Raw genomic sequence first — 21,449 nt, 5'->3', positions numbered from 1 at the left:
GGAAGAGAAAAAACAAAACAAAACACCAAATGTCTGCCTCCCGAGCCTATTTCGACGGCTGTCCTTTCTCCTTAGCACATAAGGTCTTTGCGGAACGCCGGCTAGGGAAGAAGGGATGGAGAGAGAGAGAGAGCGAGCGCGCAGGAGGCGAGCGAGACCGCATTGTGGTTGGCGCGCCCGGCCGCGCGCCCTCTCTTCTCTCTCTCTCTCTCTCTCTCTCTCCCCCCCGCCACCCCGCGCTCCCGTCTGCGGTAACCGCGCATGCGCCGGAGCCTGCATTCCATCATGGCGGAGCCGTCTGACTTTATCTCCTGCCGCGGCAAAGCTTCGTGGCGCCGAGCCTGAGGCGGCGGCTGGAGCGTCTTCCCGTCCCAGCGCTCGCCGCCTTCTCCCCTCCGGTCCCCCCCGCCACAACCCACGCGCGGTGAGTGCCCGAGGCTTTCTCCCCTTCCGGCCGGGCGAGGCACCCCTCCGGGCCGCCAGGGCGGGGCAGTGGCCGGGCGGGGGGAGGAGGACGGGGGGGGGAGATTAAAAAAGGGGGGGTCGCCTTGAGAGGGGGGGGTCTCGGGAACTACCGGAGTGAGGAGAGGGGGGGGGTTGAAGAGGCTGACCCCGTTTTCCCCGCCTCCCCATGCCGATCCCCCTCCGCCCAGCAACAGTCCCCCAACTGAACCCCTTTCCCTTTCCCCACCCGATTTATCCCCCCATTCCAGAATAATTCCAGGATTTTGCAAAAATTAAAAAGGGGGAGGCTGCTCTCCATTCTCCCCCCACCCCCGTTGCAAACTCAGCGCTTTGCAATCCCAGCTTTGCAAAAAAAATTTAATCAATCTGGTTTTTTCCTCCATGCCCCCTTGCAAACCTCTCTCCCGGGGCCAAGTCTCTTTCTCTCTCTCTTTTTTTTTTTTTTAAAAAAATCCCCATTTCCTTAATTTTTTCAGGGCCTTCTCCACTCTCCCCCCACCCTCCGCGCGTGCCAACCAGCCTCGCATTCCCATCTTGACTTATTATTCCGGGAAGGAAAAGAAGAAAAAAACAACAAACCTTCCCTCCCCCACCCTCCTTACAGCTGATATTTTCTTTTCTTTTTTATACTGCATTTCCAGAGCCTCCACTTTTCCCAACCAGCCTCTGAGTTCTGCTCCACCCCCCTCTCTCTTTTTGGGGGGTGGGGGGGTGGTTAGGGGTCAGAAGGGAAGAGAGGCTTGGAAAGATGAAAGAAGGGGGGGGTTGGGTTTGCTGTTAATCCTTTAAGGGTGGAAAGGGGAGATTTTGAGGGAGGAGGTGTAGAACAGGGTCTCCTGCTTGGGCAGGGGGGGTTGGACTAGATGACCTACAAGGTCCCTTCCAACTCCTGCATTTGCAGGAACGGAGGGGATGGGTTGGGGAGGGGGCTTCCGTGGGTGGTGGAAGCGTAACCACAGCTTAGGTCAGGCAGCAAAGTTGGGTTGGGACCCAGGTGTAGAAATAGGACCTGCAAGAAAAGGTGGAGAGGGGTTTAGGCAAAAGGGGTGTGTTTGTGTGCGCGCGCGCGCGTGTGTGTGATAGGGGGTTTGTGGCATGCAAAGATGCACACGAAAAGGGAAATGTGGGTTTCAAAAAAGCCGGGCTTGCAAAGTTTGAGTCGAGTTCGGTGGAGGGAACCCGTCATGCCTGTCTGCCCCCTGGATTGTGACTTATGCTCGAAACATCTGGAAAAGCGAGGCCAAAGGTATATAAGAAACTTCCAAGGTGCCTGTGGAAAGGTGCTTCCAACAGACCGAACTGTTTTGTTCCTACGCATTTTTATTTCATTTTATTTTGCTTCCACCTGCTTTGTGGATGTGGGTTTCTTTTTAAGGGGCTGGAAGTTCCCTTTGGGGTGGGGGGAGAGGGGAGGAGAAAGATTCCTAGGAATGTCATCCTTCCCGCCCTCCCCCCTTTCCCAGCAGAGCAGAGGTGATGGGTCCCACTGATACTCCCTTTTTTTAAAGGGTTTGACTCTAGGTGGCTATCTTTTCCCATCGATGATAGCTGTGGCGGCTAATTATTTTGAAAAGAGGGGAAAGGGGGTGGAGGAACGGGGGTGGGATACTTTCCCCTTTCGCTCTTCTCCACCCCTTTTCCCCTTCGGTGCTGTCTATCTGAATGCCACGTCGCCTTCGCCCGGCCTTTTGACGGAGCAGCGCATAGCAGCTTAGCAGATACTCCGTACCTCCCATAGCGTTTCTCCTGAGACAAAGGTAGGGGCCGTTAACCAGCGGCTGCTTCCCGTCGGGCTTTCATTTGCATCCCTTCTGGATCCCTTCTTTTAGGGGGGAAAGGAAGAGGCGGAGGGGGGGCGTTTTGTAACCGATGTCCAAGCTCCTGCTTAATTGGCGAAGATTTTAGTAGGTGCCAAGCCAGGTTTCAGTCCTGTCTTTTGCAGCTGTGATCACAGGCTGGGGGGTGGGGGGGTGGGTAGGGGGAGGAGGAGTAATTCAGATGATGTGGAAACCTCTGTTTTGGGATCAAGAAGACCACCTTCCCCCACCCTTTGCAAGATCCTTTCCTCAACATATGGCAAATAGTGTGTGTTATTATAATCTTGCCAACTGGCGGCCAGTGACGCAAATACTGGCAGGTGTACTTCAGTTCATTTTATGTTTCCTGTTTGTACTCCTTTCCAGCTTTTTTAGTCATCAGTGTAAATGGAATATATTTCATATTTTTAATCTGTTTTTTGTTAAACCACTGTTTGCTTTTTAGATTAATTATGGAAAAGCATGTCTATTTTGAACAGGGAAACCTGGGTCCGATTTTCACGCATTTATGCTGATTAAATATATTGTCATGGATAGGGACGGGAAACTGTAATTTAAAACTTAAAATGGTAACAGATTTGACAAGTCTTTTAGCTAGCGCTGAAGTTTGATTCTTAAAACGATTATTGGTGGCTTCTATAATTTGGTGTTTTAAGACCAGTTGCACTTGCTACAGCAGCCATTATGCAATGGTATGCGTGACTTTTTTTTTTTTTTTGAAATGTCAAATTTGCCAGTCTGGAAAGATTTGTGATTCTGGCATAATCAGTTTTCAGTTGAGAAATTACATCTTGGCCATAATCGCCTTGAAAAGAGTGTACTTTATGCTGGTCCTTTCTCAGCCATTTCGGTAACAGGCTCTGACTTATATGTGAGTTGTAATAACAAGTGAAATAATGGATGTAACTTTTTGTTATTTACGAAATGTGCTGTAAGCAGCTTTATTTTGTAAAGGCGGAGCCCAGGACAATATCTGAAGCTTTGTAAAACTCCAAAGTAGCTTATGCAGTTGTATGGCCCAAGTTCACTCACTTGTCAAAAATAAGAACAGAAAAAGAAAATGAAAGAATTAGTAGCCAATATTTTGATTTTACTCTTCTGAGGGTATTTTGAAAGGTGTAACAACTGTTAGAAATAAATAGAAGTAGAAGAATATGGTACTTTTTGAAAACTTGGAAAAATAAAATTGCCTTATGCTAAAATAATGTTAAGGATAGTTACCTACTCTGGTTAAGTTGATGATCACCAAATAAACATTTCTTGCTTGCTTGCTACTTGAAGTATCACTGTAGTTCTCACCCCCGCCCCCCAAATCCGGTTTGTGATGTTTATTTTTTTAAAATTAATATTGTTTTAATTTTCTACAAGCTTTCAATTGAAACAGGCCTTTATATATCTTGTTTTCCCTTTCACCTCCATTCTTGTATGGCCCAAAAGTTATATTTTAATTTGCGAAGGTTGAGATAGTGGATTTTTCAGCTCTTATCTCTCTTGCAGAGCAGAAGTTTTGGATTCCTGAATAAAAAACAAAACAAAACAGATTGAGCTCTATCTCATCCTCTAGAAAGACTCATTGTGTAGAGATATAATATATTCTCTCTCTCTCTCGCTCTCTCTTTTATATTAACCTAAGCTTTCTTGTCTATATTTCCTGGTGATCCAGTAACTTGGAAAAGCAAACAAAACCCAGCAGCATTGGAGCTTCCAGGATTCACAAATTTGCACAAATATTGCACACACATGATCACCCAGATTTGGGCCTTTCACCTGCATCTGAACAAACATTTACTTTGGCACGGAAACTGAAAAGCCTTAAAAGAGCCACGTGTATTGATTAAGCAGAATTGATTAGGAATGCTAAGGAGTGTGCGTCTTCCTCTTTCCCCTCCATTAGCAGCCATGGAATGACCAGAGAAAGTTATGCTGTGTTGTAGTATGGGTAATAGGTACCGTGTTTCTCACAAAATAAGGCTGGGCCTTATTTTTTTTTTGAGCCCCGAAAAAACGGCTAGGCTGTCTTTTCGGGGGGTGACTTAATTCCCCCCCCCCTTGCATCCTCATCTAGAGCGCCCCGCGGGTAGCCTCGCCACCAGCCACTCCTAACGGGTGATCATGGCGAAGCGCAGAGACTGCCAAGCACCTTTGTGGCAGACCCAAGACTTGCTTTCCCTTCTGCCCATTCCGCCACGTTTGGAGCTGCCGCTTCCGTGTTTGGAGTGCCGCCGCCATTTGGAACACCGCCGCCACGTTTGGAGCTGCCGCTTCCATGTTTGGAGTGCCGCTGCCATTTGGAGTGCTGCCACCATTTGGAACACCGCCGTCAAGTTTGGAGCTGCCACTTCCGCGTTTTGAGCTGCCGCCGTGTTTGGAGTGGCGGCAGCGCTCCAAATGGCGGTGGTGCTCCAAACGCGGAAGCGGCAGCTCCAAACATGGAAGCGGCAGCTTCAAACAGCAGTGGTGCTCCAAACGCGGAAGTGGCAGCTCCAAACGCGGCGGCGGCATGGGAAGAAGGGAAATCAACAGCAGCGGGTGCTGAAGGTCTTGGGTCTGCCACAAAGGTGCTTGGCAGGAGTAGGGAACTCTCCGCACTCTGCCATGATCGCCCATTAGGAACAGCTGGTGGCGAGGAATTGCTGCCCGTGGGGTGCTCCTAACGGCAAGTCCCCCCCACCCTCATTTTGCATGTTTTAAAATAGGTCTAAATTTGGGGGGAGGGGCTTAATTTGATTTTATGCCAATAAAACATGCTGGGCCTTCCTATTGGTGGAGGCCGTATTGTTGGAGAAACACGGTAGTCCTCGACTTACAACAGTTCAGTGCCCTGGAATTATGTGACCACCTTTTGCGACCTTCTGACAAGCAAAAATCAATGGAGAGAAACCAGATTCACTAAACAGTTGTGTTGCTAACTTCACAACTGCAGTGATTCACTTAACCGTGGCCTGAAAAGTGGTAAAATGGGGCAAAGCTCACTTAAGAAACGTTCTCACTTATGGTAGCAACATAAATTTTCGGCTCAATTGTGGTGTTAAGTCGAGGACTTACCTGTGTTGTACAAACCTACTGCCAGTGAATCTTCCTATGGGTTTTTCTGATGAATGAAAGCCACCCTGACTATTAACTGCAGCCCACTGGATCACTGCCAAACTGCATATAACGATCCTGCAAGTGGCCTTTCCGGGATTAGGACTCACCTGAAGCCCTTTTTAATTTGGGGTTATGCAAAGTGTAATAATTTACTGATACTGTCTATCTAGGTGACTTTGGGCCAGTCATTCTCTCTCACTCGGTGACATCAGGCTAGTTGGTTAATTCCTGTTGCAACCAACCAGTGCTTGGTTGATCAAAAAAAAAAGAAGAAGTGGAAACATTTGTGGGAAAAATTCTAGGAACAAAAGTGGGATAGCATATGTGACCTCACACTCCCCTGAACCATAAGTAGAGTATCAGTGTTTTGTATAAATCTGATGTGGGATGTAATTTGTTTAATATTTAGGGATAGCATAATCAATTTTTCATCCTGTACTGTATTAGATGAATCAATCCGTCCTGAAGATAATAAGGTTTTACCTGAATGTGAAAATGCAGAATAATTTAGTTCTAGAGTTTGATGCTAGATCATTTTCCTCCTAAAGGAATAATTGAATCAAATTAAGAACTTGGCCTCTTTGTTTTCATTGTTAGTGAAATTTTCTTTATACTTTATACATCTATGTTTTATTGCTACAAGAACAGCTGTATTGGGATTATTGATTGGCTTGTATATTTGAATGCCATTAACCACACACACACACACACACACAAACACACACAATCCTCTTGGTTTTAATAGATTGTGCTATAGGCTTCCCATGATTCCTTGAATCTCCCAGAGTTGGGAAATTGTGGCTGATAGGAGTCAGATTCTTAATAAATATGCTGCTCAAAGAATATGTGGTATGGCAGCCTGTGTGGCAGTTAGTTCCAATTACACTATTACCTTGGAATAAAATATCTGTAATGAAGCTGGATTAGTGTGCTCATTAAGATAGACTTAATTATCTGAGCGATCAAAACTATCGTATGACTCGAGCGATCATTCCATTTAACAAGTATGTAACTTATCGCCACGATCGTCTGCATATAATGTCAGAAATGAACTTGAAGCCTGAAGGACATCTAGCCACACAATCTGCACAGTGTAGGATGGCCTCAAGGAAGCATTCCTCCCCAGTTTCCCCAACGTTATTTTAGCTTTTGTAATAAGGTTCTTGCGTACATTTCATGGAACACATAACATGAAAGCAAGAATTTTTATTTTTCCTTTTCAGTACTTGGATGGGATAGTGGGTACGGAGGGAATATGTTGATCCAGATATTTTCGCTAAGATTAATTTCAGAGTGAAACATATAATTCTCTTTCCTTGAACTTGAATATTCGAGATACTCAGCCTTCAGGCCCATCTTGGGAATTGGGGACTTAATCCAAATTCATACCAGGTCTCATTTCCCAAAGTGAAATTTGAAATTTGAGCATTGGAAGTGTAGATGCAAAGGCCACTACAGAGAAGAAATCCAGTTCTAAATTGCGGATATTTGGAATCCTTGGTTTTCTTCCCTTAATGTGCTTCAGAACAGTTCAACCTAAATGAAGCACTTTGAATTCAATTTGATATCAAATGGCAATTTTCAAAGCCTTGTTTAAATCTGACGTGTTTTGATGCAAAATAATAGAAAACCTGTCAACAGCTTTTTTTTCCTTTTCAGTACTTGAGAGGAGAAGGATAGTGGACACGAAGAAAATGTGTTGACCAACAGAGCAGGATGGAGGATGAGATTGGGAAGATTGGCAGAAAGCATACATATAAAATTATGAAGCACTGAGTGAAAGCACAGCTTGCTGAGAGAACTTGCATGGCTTCTACAGAGGTAGATCCTGCCTCATAAACCTTTTCAGGTTCTTTGCAGGTGTCAGCAGGTGCATGAATGGAGATGGTCCTCTACTTGCGTTCAGAATGATTTTTGGACAAAGGTCCTTGAGTAAACTAAGTAGTCCTAGGATTGCAGGAAAAGTCCTCCCATGGATCGGTGATTAGTTGAACTATTGTTCAGCCAGGCAGAGTGGAGGCCTCAAGTAGGGAATTAGTCTTGAATTGTAAGAGATCCAGTCCCACCTTTCCAAGCTCCATGGAACCTCATCTATCTGTTCCAAAGGGAAGGCAAGCAGTCCAGGGAGATTTTTGTATCATAGGCAGAACACAGGAAAATAGCTGGAACTTAACGCGTATGGATCTGCTTGCTTGCGACTGACAACTATGGGAAACACGGAATAGAATAAATGAGCAGTTTTTCACATTGGAGGAAAGTACAAAGTGGTATCCCCCAAGGATCTGGTTTGGGCCCATGTTCAACTTGTTAATAAATGAGTTAGTCAAGACATTTCCAATTAAGTGACAAAATTGGCAGATGACACAATCATTTAAGCTAAGACAGAAGGGAATTGTGAAGAGCTCCAAAAAAATCTCTTCCAACAATGCTTAGATCAGTAAATGGCAAATGCAATTTAATCTCTTCCGGCATGATAATAGTCTGTCACTATGTACTACATGCATAGGAGCAGGAATGGCAGGGGAAAAAAACAATTTTTCTCTAATTAAATATTAAGTTTCACTTTAATAATATGTAATATAAATATATTTCCAAGCAACACGTTTTAATTTAGTTAATGTATTCTTCTGAGTAAGTGTTTTTTAATTGATTTTAATCTTGATTACAGTTTGGAGTGCTGTGGATTTCATAGTTGTTTACTGAGTGTTGATCAGTCATTTGAGGGCCAGTTTGGTCTAGTGGTTTAAGGCATCTGGCTAGAAAGCGGAAGGCCGTGAGTTCTAGTCCCGCCTTAAACATGAAAGCCAGTTGGGTGACTTTGGACCAATCATAAGAATACTGTGAGTTCTAGTTCTGCTTTAGGCATAAAATCTGACTGGGTGACTGAGCTAATCACTAGGAAAATGTGAGTTCAAGTTCAGTCTCAGACATGAAAGCCAGCTTGGTGACTTTGGGCCAATCACCAGGAGACCGTAAGTTCTAGTCTCACCTTACCCATAAGAGCCAGTTGGCTGACCTTGAACCAATCAAAAACACTCAGCCCAACTCAACTCATAGGTGTATTATTCTGGAGAAAATAGGAGAAGAAAGCTGGATGTGTTTGCCACATCGAATTATTTGAAAAAAAAAAGGTGAATATAAACAGGTAAAATAAAAACATGCTTACTATACAGGAGTATCAAAATATTTGAGCCATACTGCAGGGGCTGTTCTGGAGGTATATTTGATTTTAAGGTACTGTACAACTTTTACCTGTAAATAAGATTGATTTGCCTTACAATACAGAGAGGAAACAGTGATTTAGAATCCAGTTTGGAAGTACCTAAAAGCTCTGATAATGAGAATTACAATACAAGAATAGGAGAGGTTTTCCCCTTTTGGTTTCATTTAAGTTTAAAAAAAATGCTTCCCTCTGATTATAGGCAGAGAATAGAAACTATTTTTTAATTCTGGATGCTGGTATCTTACGTTAAGAGACAAAGAGTTTCATTCTTTGTATGGGTAGTGGATTCACAGTTGTGAAACCCAGTTGGGATTCAGCAACTCTTAATTTAAACGGCTTATTTTGCTTATGCTACAAGATTCCTAAGAAGAGACTTTCTAGGCCAGAGATCTCCAAACTTGGCAACTTTTAAGACTTGTGGACTTCAACTCCCAGAATTCTCCAGCCAGCTATCCACAAGTCTTAAAATTGCCAAGTTTGGAGACCTCTGTTCTAGGCCGTCTTATTAGAATTCTTCATAACTGCAGATACTCAGCATTGAATCTTCTGCATACCTTGAGTTGCCATGTGCAAATAGGCAGCGATATAAATTTCCTAAAATAAAATAAATACCAAGAATACCTTCTACCATTCAACTCTTCCAGTGTTCAAAAAATCCATCATGATCTGAACCCAGTTCTCCCTCTATTTGAGACTTTTCAAAAAGTATTGTCCATGTTACTTTATAACTGATTTACATCTTTTAGTAATGCCAGTGTGCTCTCTAAAGAAGGAAATAATTATTGAGATGTTTAGAATGCTGGCTTGTGCTGTGAAACTGCAGGAAACACTATATACTGTGGGAATACTTAATCTCTATTAACCTTTTCCATCTCTTCATCTGCTCTCATATTTATCTTCCCTCTTCAGTGTTTGAAGGTAATCTCAACCAGTATAGGTAGGTGGATAGGTAGGTAGATGGAGGGAGGGAAAAAACGGTTTGTACCTTTCCTGATTTTGATCCATAGCCTCTGGACTAAGTACTTCTTATATTGGTCTACCAAATGTGAATTGGTGCGATACTGTGATTGAATCTCTGAAGTTATAAGTGTATTTTGATCTTGATTAGTTGTTGAGTTTGTGTTCAAGTTCCTTAGTCTATATCATGCCCCTTTCGGAATCTGATTCTGAAGGGGAGGCAGAGCAGCTGACAGGGAGTGGGGGTGTGGCTGTGTAAGAAACTGGGGAAGGACATAGTCCGGCTGGGCAGAGCAGGGGAGAGGTACAGCAGGGCAGAGGCAATTCAGAGGAAGATCCAGGCCCACCCCCTCTTCATCCTAGGGCACGCAGGGAGGAACGGAGAAGGGAGCAACGTGAGTTGCATGGCTTACAGGGGAGGAAAGGGCCCTGATTCCCTTCATTAGTTGCAGCTGGGAACACAGTGTTTAAAAAGGGAAACTGTGTACAGTAAGTTGTTGGGAACAAATCATGAATTACCTAGTATCTTCTCAACTGTGTGTGTTTTATTGGTCTTCGAAGTCTGTAATTCCTTATTCTGCCCTATCCAGTGAATTGCTGCAGCATGGTTTGTGTGGCTTTTTCTTTACAGTTTATATGTATTTTTCGAACTGAATTTCCTCCACTTAAAGACTGTTCTTTGGAGAGTTTTTTCTCCAGCCGAAGGTAACTGGACATTGGGGGCAAAGTTGGAGGTATTAAAGGGACTTTTCTTACTTATGTGACTGTGTTGCCTTTGTGCCACGCCCCAGGTCATCACAGTCTATGTACTGTACGTATATATAAATCACATACAGAATTGTAGATCTGAGCAAACCAATCATACTTCCCTTCATGATATGTTTTCACTTTCCTCTCTTCTGCTAGGTTAGGTGGTGTAATCTTGTGAAGGATTTTGCCCATCTACTACAATTATTCAATAAAACTTGGGCACAATTCTTTCCGCTGGACTATGCCATACAATATTGCTGAGCACCGTATGTGCTACCTCTGTCTTACTCTTTTGTAACTGACAAATCTAGAAGAAACACCCATGATCGTATAGTGAAAAATGGGTTGGTCCCACATTGGGACAATGGGAAATTGAAGGAATGTTGAACTCATACCGAGCTTTGTAATAAAATTACGGTCTAATGGTAAAGGCACCAGACTAGAAACCAGTAGACTTGTGAGTTCTCTCTCGGCCCAATTTTCCTCGCATGGTTGCTGTTTTGGGAAATTGGAGAAGGAAGGAATATTAGGTATGTTTGCCGCTTATTTGTAAGGATAATAAAGGTGGGATACAAATAAATAATTTAGAGCTGTGATTTTATCCAATGATGTAAAGATGAAATACTTCTGTTGATTGCAATTGTACTATATATCAGGTTTGGTATTCTTTGATTTTGAAGAGTCAAGATATAGCGATAAATATCCAGGGAGAAATATATTAAAATTTCTTCAAGAGAGAGAGAGCGAGCATTTGTGTTTTCAGGAATTAAAAAGTTTTAACAACCTTTAGTGGTTTATTCCCCCACCAAAGGCAAAATTTTAAGACCTATTAATTTATGTGTGTATTTTGCATCTGCCCATACACTTTGACTACGTTTGCTTTTGGAGCAACACTTAGAAACATTTTTAATGATTATTTGCAACCCAATGGCATTTTCTGGATAGAAGCCAAATATTATACACAAAAGAGAGTGCATATAAGATCTCATGGGAACGATTTAAAATGATTTCTAACGATTTAATAAAAAAAAGCGCAGTGCCTCCAGTGATGAACAGTTTGCTGTTATGGAAAGTATGTGGCCTTGCAATCTCTTGCCTCCCAAAAGTTATAATTATGTTCCCGTCAAAAGACAGTTATTTGTCTGACCTTTTTTGAAATTTGGAATATGTAAATCATTTTGCCTGCAATGCTTCTGTGTGGTCTCACTTGTAATGTGAAAAAACCTTTCGAGAATGATCTGATAAAATGAGATTACCAGAAAGTGGGCATGAAACAGTAAAGGAGTGATTGAGTTGTGGTACCGATTCTGTTTGGGCTCTGTTCATGAATGAACAATTATCTACGGCAAGTGTTGCTCTCACATTCCTAAGTAAGCTTTAGACAGTCTTATAATGTGCATTCCTGTGTTTGGAGAATGGTGGGGTGCCCCTTAAAGTAATGTTCCCTCCATCTATAATTTACGTCATAGTAGCTGACAGGGACAAAATGTAGATATAAATCCCACAACAAACTTTGAACTGTCTCGGTACCCAACTGATGGAGGACAATGTTTTCTGCAAGCTGGGCTAGATCATGTCAGATCCAAGTTTTATTTGGCGGAGTGTTAGATTTTTGTGTTTATTGACTCCTGGCAATTGCCTGGGCAAGTCCCTATATTTTTCTTACAAGATTTTGGAAGGCTTCTACCTTTGCCTCTTTTCTGGGGCTGAGAGAAAATGACTGGCCCAAGGCCACCCAGTTAGAACTCACGATCACCTGGTTTCTTGCCTGATGCCTTAACCACCATATCAAAATGCCACTAGTTTTCAAAGACTTTGGCCTTGAGTTCATTGTCGGCTTATGCCTCCAGGCCATTGATAGCTGAATTATCAGTTAATGAATAAAGAATTGGCAATGTACACCAAGCCAATGCTTTGGATACTTCTTACACCAACTCTCTCCCACCCCCATATGCCAAGATTCCCACAAAGGTGGTTTCTAAGCATTAGAAGCGTTGCTTTCAATTTGGATGCCTTCTCAGTCCAAATCCAATACTCTATAATCACTGTATCACATTGACTCTCGAGTGAAACCAAGCCATCCAGTCTTTATTTAAGGGTCTAGAGGTATTAATAAATTGCTCACTGTAGTTATTTGGGCAAATAAGGAACTGGCAGCTAGTATGTGGGTTGTATGCATAGATGCTTTGTCTGGGTTCCTACCATCCGTTCTTTGACTGACTAGGAGATGAAACTACAAAATTCCATGAGTTATTTACCTAAAAATGAATGTGAACATGTAATTTGGATTTTGAAAACCACAGATGTCCTCATTAAATCCCAGACTAGTTGGATTGCCAGCATTACAGGAATGTCGGTCCTAGAATTACTGAGAATGTTCCTAATAGAAAATGATTCATGGAACCTAGAATAACAGAGTTGGAAGGGACCTTGGAGGTCTTCTAGTCCAGCCCCCTGTTCAAGCAGGGGACCCTATATCACTTCAGACAAATGGCTGAAATGGTATAGGCTCTCTGGTAATTGAAGTTAAAAAATATCTAGAACTTGGCTTCCTTGATGGGCAGACTGTCTGTCTGTCTGAAACAAAACTCAGCTTTGATCTTATTCCTGTTCTAATAGTCAATTGATTACTATTACAGGCACCTGAAAAAGTTACTAACGCATTTTAAATATTTAGATCTGTTCCGACTTTCCTTTAGACAGTAGAGTTTGGCTGCCTGTCACCCACTTTATCTTAAATAGTTCTGTGTTGATCCCTTTTCCATTCTCCAGTGTGGCTGTCTGAAGAGTTGCAGTATATTCTATCTTGAATATGTTCAGGGGACTTTGGTAATTCATAATTTCCTTCATAATCCTGAAATAACTTCTTATCCCTAGGAAATCATAGCACAGTGTAAAAAGAAATGTCTTCCATGAGCCTTAGAACCTCTCTTTGAAAACTCACCTCTGCTCATCTTGGACCCGTTCCTTGTCTTCAATAACTTTATAGTAGTAGTAATTACCTCCTGCTCATTGACCACAGTTTTTAAAATTTCTACTAAACTATAATAAGTAGTAATACCTCAATATTCTTTACTATTTAAACAGTGGTGACGATGGACAATCAATTATCTAGTGTGTTTATTGAAGCTTTCTAGGAAAGAAGGAAAATGTCAAGGATCCAAATATTTTCTCTGATTAATTTCAGAGTGAAACATACAGGTGAAACTCAAAAAATTAGAATATCATGCAAAAGTTCATTTATATCAGCAATGCAACTTAAAAGGTGAAACTAATATATGAAATAGACATTACATGCAAAGCAAGATAGTTCAAGCCATGATTTGTCATATTTGTGATGAGTATGGCTTATATATAATAATAATAATAATCATTAAAAACTCCAAATCCACAATCTCAGAAAATTAGAATGTTACATGCAATCAGTAAAACAAGGTTTGTACATAGAACAATATCGGTCCTCTGAAAAGTATATGCATGCAGATGTACTCTTGGTTTGGACCCCTTTTGAAGCAATTACTGCCTCAATGTGGCATGGCATGGAAGCTATCAGCCTGTGGCACTGCTGAGGTGTTATGGAAGACCAGGAGGCTTCAATAGCGGCCTTCTGCATTGTTCGGTTTCATGTCTCTCATCTTTCTCTTGGCAATGCCCCATAGATTCTCTATGGGGTTCAGGTCAGTTGAGTTTGCTGGTCAATCAAACACAGTAATCCCACAATCATTGAATCAGGTTTTGGTGCTTTTGGCAGTGTGGGCAGGTGCCAAGTCCTGCTGGAAAATGAAGTCAGCATCCCATAAAAGCTCATCTACGGAAGGAAGCATCAAGTGCTCCAAAATCTCCTGGTAGATGGCTATGTTGACCCTGGACTTAATGAAGCACAGTGGACCAACACCAGCAGATGACATGGCTCCCCAAATCAACACAGACTGTGGAAACTTCACACTGGACTTCAAGCATCTTGCAGTGTGTGCCTCTCCATTCTTCCTCCAGACTCTGGGTCCTTGGTTGCCAAATGAGATGCAAAAGTTGCTCTCATCAGAAAGGAGGAATTTGGACCACCGAGCAACAGACCAGTTCTGTTTTTCTTTAGCCCAGGTAAGACGCTTCTGATGTGTTTGTTGTTCAGGAGCTGCTTGACAAGAGGAATACGACATTTGAAGCCCATGTCCAGGATCCATCTGTGTGGTGGTTCTTGACGTACTGACTCCAGCCTCAGTCCACCCCTTGTGAAAGTCCCCAACACTTTTGAATGGCCTTTTCCTGACAATCCTCTCCAGGCTGAGGTCATCCCTGCTGCTTGTGTATCTTTTTCTTCTACACTTTTCCCTTCCACATAACTTTCTTTTAATGTGCTTTGATACAGCACTTTGGGAACATCCAACTTCTTTTGCAATTTCCTTTTGAGGCTTTCCCTCCTTATGGAGGGTGTCAGTGATGGTTTTCTTCACAGCTATCAGGTCAGCAGTCTTTCCCATGATTGTGCTTCCTACTGAACCAGACTGAGAGTCCATTTAAAGGCTCAGGAACCCTTTGCAGGTATTATGGCTTAATTAGCTGATTAGTGGGACACTTTGAGCCTAGAATATTGAACCTCTTCACAATATTCTAATTTTCTGAGATTGTGGATTTGGGGTTTTTATGAGCTGGAAGCCATAGTCATCTCAATTATGACACATCATGGCTTGAACTATCTTGTTTTGCATGTAATGAGTCTATCTCATATATTAGGTTCACCTTTTAAGTTGCATTACTGAAATAAATGAACTTTTGCACGATATTCTCATTTTTTGAGTTTCACCTGTATAATTCTCTTTCCTTGAACTTGAATATTCGAGATACTCAGCCTTCAGGCCCATCATGGGAACTGAGGACTCAATCCAAATTCATACCTGGTCTCATTTCCCAGTGTGAAATGTGAAAATTGAGCATTGGAAGTGTAGATTTGCAGATGATACAACAGTGGTGGGACTCATATCCAGGGGGGATGAGTCTGCCTACCAAGATGAGGTGAACCGGTTGCTTTCATGGTGTGGAGACAATAACTTGGTCCTCAACACCAATAAGACCAAGGAGCTTATAGTGGACTATAGAAGGAACAGATCAGACCTCCAGCCCTTGTTTATCAATGGAGACTGAGTGGAGCAAGTGGCCAGTTTTAAGTTTCTGGGTGTTAACCTAAAAGAGGACCTGACTTGGGGTGCTCACATTGCAGTACTGGTCAAAAGGGCCCAGCAGAGATTATACTACCTGAGACTTCTCAGAAAACAAGACTGAATGAAAAATTGCTCATGACCTTTTTTACCACTGCACTTAGATAATATCTTAACTTATTGCACTTCTGTATGGTTTGCCAATTGCACAGGGGCAGATAGGACAGCACTCCAGAGGGTTAATGTCATTTCCCAGAAGATCATGGGTTGCCCTCTCCCCTCTTTGGAAGAGCTGTATAGCTCCCGCTGCCTTAAGAAAGTTCAAAACATTCTCAAAGATCCATCTCATCCTGGGAAACCCCCCCCCCTTTTTTTTTTTGAACTATTACCATCTGGAAGACGGTACAGAATACTAAAAAGAAAGACAAATAGTCTGAAAAACAGCTTCTATTCCAGGGCAGTAGCTCTTTTGAATTCTGCTGTATATATAGTGCAGTGTTGGTACGACGTCGGGGTTTTTTTGGTTCAGTGTGTGGAGAATGAGGGATGTGTGTTTGTGTTTATTTTCATGGTCATGATCATGATGTGCACTGAAGATGGTGTTTGATTTCGTTGTATGAGGTGCAAGGACAATAAAGTGAACTAATTAACTAGATGCAAAGGCTACTACAGAGAAGAAATCCATTTTTAAAAAAAATTTCTTTGTTTAATGTGTTTCAGAACAGTTCAACCCAATTAAATACTTTGAATTTCAATTTGATATCAAATTGCAATGTTCAAAGCCTTGTTTAAGTCTCTGTGTTTTGATATAAGATAATAGAAAACTTGTCACAGCTTTTTAAAATGACTGTTCTCATTGGTGACTAAATTTTGTTTTCAACTTCATCAAACTTTGCAGTTATTATAAAAGGCATATTTTTAATGATTGTTACTAGAGATTGACATTTTGACTTAGTTGGCTGTTCTGGTTATCAAACACTAATTGGATGAGTAAAGTTATTTTCCACTTGGATATATCCCGGCAGCTGTTAAATGTGAACTATATTGGTCACTGCTTAAAATTAATTTGATCCTTGAATTATTTTGCTTGCTTTTAAGATACTGCAGAATTTTTGTTGAAAAGGCTCTGTGTGTGTGTGTGTGTGTGTGTGTGTGTCTGTGCATACATATATACACACAAACCTTCAGATTTACAAATAGGCTTTAGTTACAGCCCAAGTGTCAATTATTTAATAATGGAGCAGTGCTTACTAAACTGGTAAATATTTGGTAAACTTCAATGTCCGTTCAAGATCAGTCAACAAATACAATATATGAAGTATTAATATTAGAAACCCTTTGTAAAATATTAAGTACCGTTAAGAAAGAAAGAAGAAATAGCCATGCCTCATAAAATACACAAATGAAGGTTTACTTCCCAGATTTGATGAGATCATATATAGAAATGGCATAAATATTGTTTTTCATTGACAAGAGATGTTGGAAATGTATCTGTCTCTAGTGATGTCCAATGGCTTTTCTGAAGACTAATTCCTTACACTGTGTTTGGGATTTTATTTGTCCCTTGTTTATTATGTTTTACATTTTATTTGTATATTTTTATTTTGTGAGCCACAGGGTGTCTTATCTCTGAGCCAGGGTTTATTGCAATTATTAATAAACAAAAGAATCCTAAATAATCTTCTGTATTGAGGCACATGACTCCAAGTTGTTTGTTTGTTTGTTTGTTTATTTTCCACCCATCTCATTTAGAGGCAATTCTAGGCAGCTTATTACCTTTCATCTGCTTTCTTACCCACTTTAAATTCCTCTCTTTCCACATACACCCCTTTTTTTTCCCTGGAAATATTCTTGGGGTCATATACTGCTATAGAATCAGAGCTCAGACTCAAAGCTTGTTGGTGTGGACTTAATAAGAAGCAATTAATTGCCAGACATTTTACATTATGGCCGTCAGAGCATTCATTTTGCAGTTCAATAAGCCATGATTGAAGATGGCTGTATCTTAAACAGGCCAGTTGTTGAAGTTTATGAGAAGCGTTGCATTCTGGGAACAAGGGTCACATTTAGCCTTTGCATAATGCCTGGGATTGTTTTTGCACACCTGGCACCTGGTTCTTTCAAAAGTTCTATAATTGAAAGCTGGTATTACCAGTTTCAATCAAACTCACTTGCCAGTGTCTCTGATAGGACAAAATAGGAGATCTTGCCAAGAATTCTCAGGAATTAGGGTGCTTTACTGCAACAAAATTAAGTTGCCAGACAGGCATGAATTATACAGGTAGTCCTCAACTTACAACCACAATTGAGCCCCAAATTTTGGTTGCTAAGCGAAACATTTTGTTAAGTGAATTTTGCCACCTTTTGGGGGACAGTGTTGTTAAGTGAATCACTGCACTTTGTTTAAGTTAGTAACAGGATTCTTAAATGAATCTGGCTTCTCCCACTGGCTTTGCTTGTCAGACGGTCACAAAACATGGGGTCACCTGACCACGGGACACGGCAACCCGTCATGAATACGAGTTAGTTGCCAAGCATCTGAATTTTGATACCCTGGGGATAGTGCAGTGGTCTTAAGTGTGAAAAATGGTCATAAGTCACTTTTTGCAGTGGTGTTGTAACTTCGAATGGTCACTAAATAAACTCTTGTGAGTTGAGGACTATCTCTATTTAGGAGGAAATGGGTTTTTGTTTTTGTTCTAAATGGCATCTGTAAAGATTTTCTTCCCTCACCCCCAGTTTATATTTTGTTGGGAAATAACTATATAGGATTTGAGCAGGTGGTGGTGGCCTAGATGACCTACAAGGTCCCTTTCAACTCTGTTAATTTGTTACCTACTTCCTGATAGGCTAAAGGGAATAATCGGGCCACAGCATTTTCACACTTTTGGTGAAGCTGATCTGCATTTTAGTTTCTGTTTATCTGGAAAAGTCTTTCCTTTCTCTTGGAACCAATTGGTTCCTGCAGTTGCAATCTGATTGCTAGTTGGTTTTTTAGAAGTTAAGAGCAAGAACCAGTTCCTTTATAGAGAAAGGTAGAGCAGGTGGAGTGATTTCAGAAATTCCTTGAAGTTCCCTGCAGAGTTGCTTCCTTTATTCCTCCTGCTTTGCATCTTTCTTTCTCTCATTCTCAGTTCCACTTTCTGCATCAAATTTTGGTTATAGGCTGTGGGGCTTCTCTACAAGCTACAAGAGGATGATTAAATAGTTAAAAAAAAAAAACCCTATTGTGGAATTGATCCTTCTGCAGCGAAGATCTTGAGTAGGTCTCTTAAGTGAGAAAGAAAGATTCCAGAATTACACTTTTCAGAAAAGCTTTAAACCTGTTTGGAAAACAGGTTTTCTGTGGGACTTGCACAGTCAAATATTAGAAAGAGATGAAATTTATAGGGAACAACATTGCACAATTAGTGGATCAGACTGATCCCCGTGGTAAATGGGGAAGTATTTTGCTTGTGCTTAGAGACACTACACTGTTTAAACACTTTTTTTTTTTTGATTTCTAGCAGTCAAGTTTCAGGATGGGGTATTACCCAGGAACTACCTTGGCCATATCTTGATGTGACCTGTGCAGAGATTGGGCCAGGGGCATCTGTTCTTGGTTATCCTTGATTTCTCAATAGCTTTCAGGGTCATTGACTATGGCAGTGGTTCTGAACCTGTGGGCCGTAGACCCTTGGAGTTAGAGGGTTCACAAAGGCTTGAAAAAATGTTGTGATTTACATCTCAAGTTAAGTCTCGGTGGTCCTTGGCCACAAAAGATATTTAAAGGGGCTCCGTTGTGAAGAAAAGGTTGAACCACTGGACTATGGGCCAACCGCTGGACTATGGGCCATCTTCAAGGCTTTGGAATAGGGGCCAGCATCTTGCAATGTTCTCCACCTGCCTGAAGGAACAGTTCCAATGAGTGATAGTGGGAGAGGGCAGATGAAGTAGTTCAGTATCATCAAAAAGTTTATTATATCCAACTATAGCAACAGCACTTAGACTTATATACCATTTATAGTGCTTTTACAGCCCTCTCTAAGCAGTTTACAGAGTCAGTCTTTTGCTCTCAACAATCTGGGTCCTCATTTTATAGACCTCAGAAGGATGGAAGGTTGAGTCAACCTTGAGCAACACTGCATTCTAACCACTGGGAGGGAGGGCGGGAGGGAGGGAGGGAAGGAAGGAAGGAAGGAAGGAAGGAAGGAAGGAAGGAAGGAAGGAAGGAAGGGCAATAGCATTTATACTTATCTACTGCTTCACAGTGCTTTTCCAGCCCTCTTTAAGCAGTGTATAGAGTCAGTCTATTGCCTCCAACAATCTGGCTCCTCATTTTACCAGCCTCAGAAAGGTGGAAGGCTGAGTCAACCTTGAGCCTGGTGAGATTCAAACTGCCAAATTGCTGGCAGCCGGCAATCAGCAGACGTAGCCTGCAGTACTGCACTCTAACCACTGCGCCACTATGGCTATACATCTCAATCTATGGCAAAATAGGTGAGGTAATGAAAGCATTGATCCAGTGCCTGGAGTATATCCGGTCAGAATGGGGAGGGACAGACTGTAACCGAGACCATCTAAGACAGAAAGGGTTTTGTGGCTCTGATGATTCTAGGGAAATGCCATTTTTTTTCCTTTGAGTAGAGTTAGACTATCTCACCCGGGTCTGTATTTTCGGGTTCTCTTATACTAGATTCCTACTTGAAGGGCGGATGGTACCTATGGCTAGGGGTCAGTTTTCAGTAGCTGCCCTCACTTTTTGCCTCTTCAACCCCAAAATAACAGTCTGACCAACTCTGAAGCATTCAAAGACTTAACTGTTCTGCTTCAACCAGTGGGAGAGTGTGAAGGTGATTATGTAGGTGCATGATACATATTTTTTCAGTTTTTCAACAAAGAAAAATCATCTCTACATGCACTTGAGTTTTTGCCTTGGTGTTTTATTTTGGCACTGATAGCTGTCCGGAGTCTTTTCTGGAAAAGATGTCATATAATACACACACACACACACACACACACACACACACACACACACAGACCAACCCTGATGTTGTTACCTAGTTGGGTTGTTAAATGTCTACAAGAAAACAACCAAGCTCAGAGAGCACTAAGGACCTCACACACAGATCTGCCTGTGGCTTAGATGAGGCTTGCAACAGACTGACTGCATTCTCAGTCTTTGGATGCGAGGTCCAAACATAATAATGTTTTTTGAAGCAGTGGAAATCTCTTTATGTCAAATTTTGCCCTGGAATGGTTGTTGGAAACCTTGATGTGGTATTTTTAAAAATCTCATTAAGTTCTTATGGGAACGGGCCACTTGTAAGTTGCTTATCTGCTCCCAGCCTTTGCAATTCACGTCTTCCTTTCTCTCTTATGGTGAAGACTGTATAGAGCTTGTGTAATATCTCCAGAGGCTGGTAGAGAAACGGTGCTATCAATCTAGATAACTAATGCAGCAACCGATGTTTTCCTCTTGTGTGTCCAACAAATCATTTGCTTTTTAGAAAAGCCTTCTTCATGCAAGAGTGCCATATAATGTGCTAGAAACCTCAAATTTGGAAATAGAGACCACACACCACCTGACTTCTCCTTCCAGTCCTCCAAACTGCCACCTGTATCTCAAATGTTTCAGGCATGTTTTTCACAGCCGCTTATATTTTTAAACCAGTAATTTGAATGCTTGGTTAGCTCCCAGAGGACTTTCTTTGATTTGTGCTGTTTTTTTTTTTCTTCTTTCTTTTCTTTTCAATGTGCTGGTGGTGGAGGGTTGAAACAGGTTTTATTGAAAGAAGAGTCTTAGGAACTGACAAGGCACGCTTTTTAATGAAGCCCTTGGAAAATCACCTCCTTTTTATTTCACTATTGACAAAATTACCTGTCATAATAGAGAGATACCGGTGTAATTTGAGTGAGTTTTCTGCATAAACTCTGGAAAGAATCAGCGAAGATGCTGCGTTTAAAGTTGGTGGGGAAGCTAAGCAGCAGTATCTTTAATACCCAAGCAAGTTGCTG

General features: G+C 41.7%; 1 protein-coding gene across 4 annotated transcripts in view; it reads left to right on the top strand.

Moving 5' to 3' along the window:
* Nucleotides 1-265: 265 nt before the first annotated feature.
* Nucleotides 266-21,449, top strand: part of LOC113437853 (fibronectin type-III domain-containing protein 3A) — a 67,989-nt gene continuing 46,805 nt past the window's right edge. Inside the window, exon 1 of one of the 4 annotated variants that reach the window (XM_087940944.1) lies at nt 266-424. The gene's annotated coding sequence lies outside the window, so the exon portion shown is untranslated. Of the gene's footprint in view, nt 425-1,500; nt 1,712-2,147; nt 2,223-7,028; nt 7,191-21,449 lie in introns of those variants that run through there. The other 3 variants (XM_087940945.1, XM_087940943.1, XM_087940946.1) reach the window with 3 other exon arrangements.

The sequence above is a fragment of the Pseudonaja textilis genome, chromosome 12 (assembly GCF_049901715.1).
Source record: "Pseudonaja textilis isolate UNSWEBS1 chromosome 12, rPseTex1.2, whole genome shotgun sequence".
Lineage (NCBI taxonomy): Eukaryota > Metazoa > Chordata > Lepidosauria > Squamata > Elapidae > Pseudonaja > Pseudonaja textilis.
This window is presented reverse-complemented; position numbering and strand designations above follow the sequence as displayed.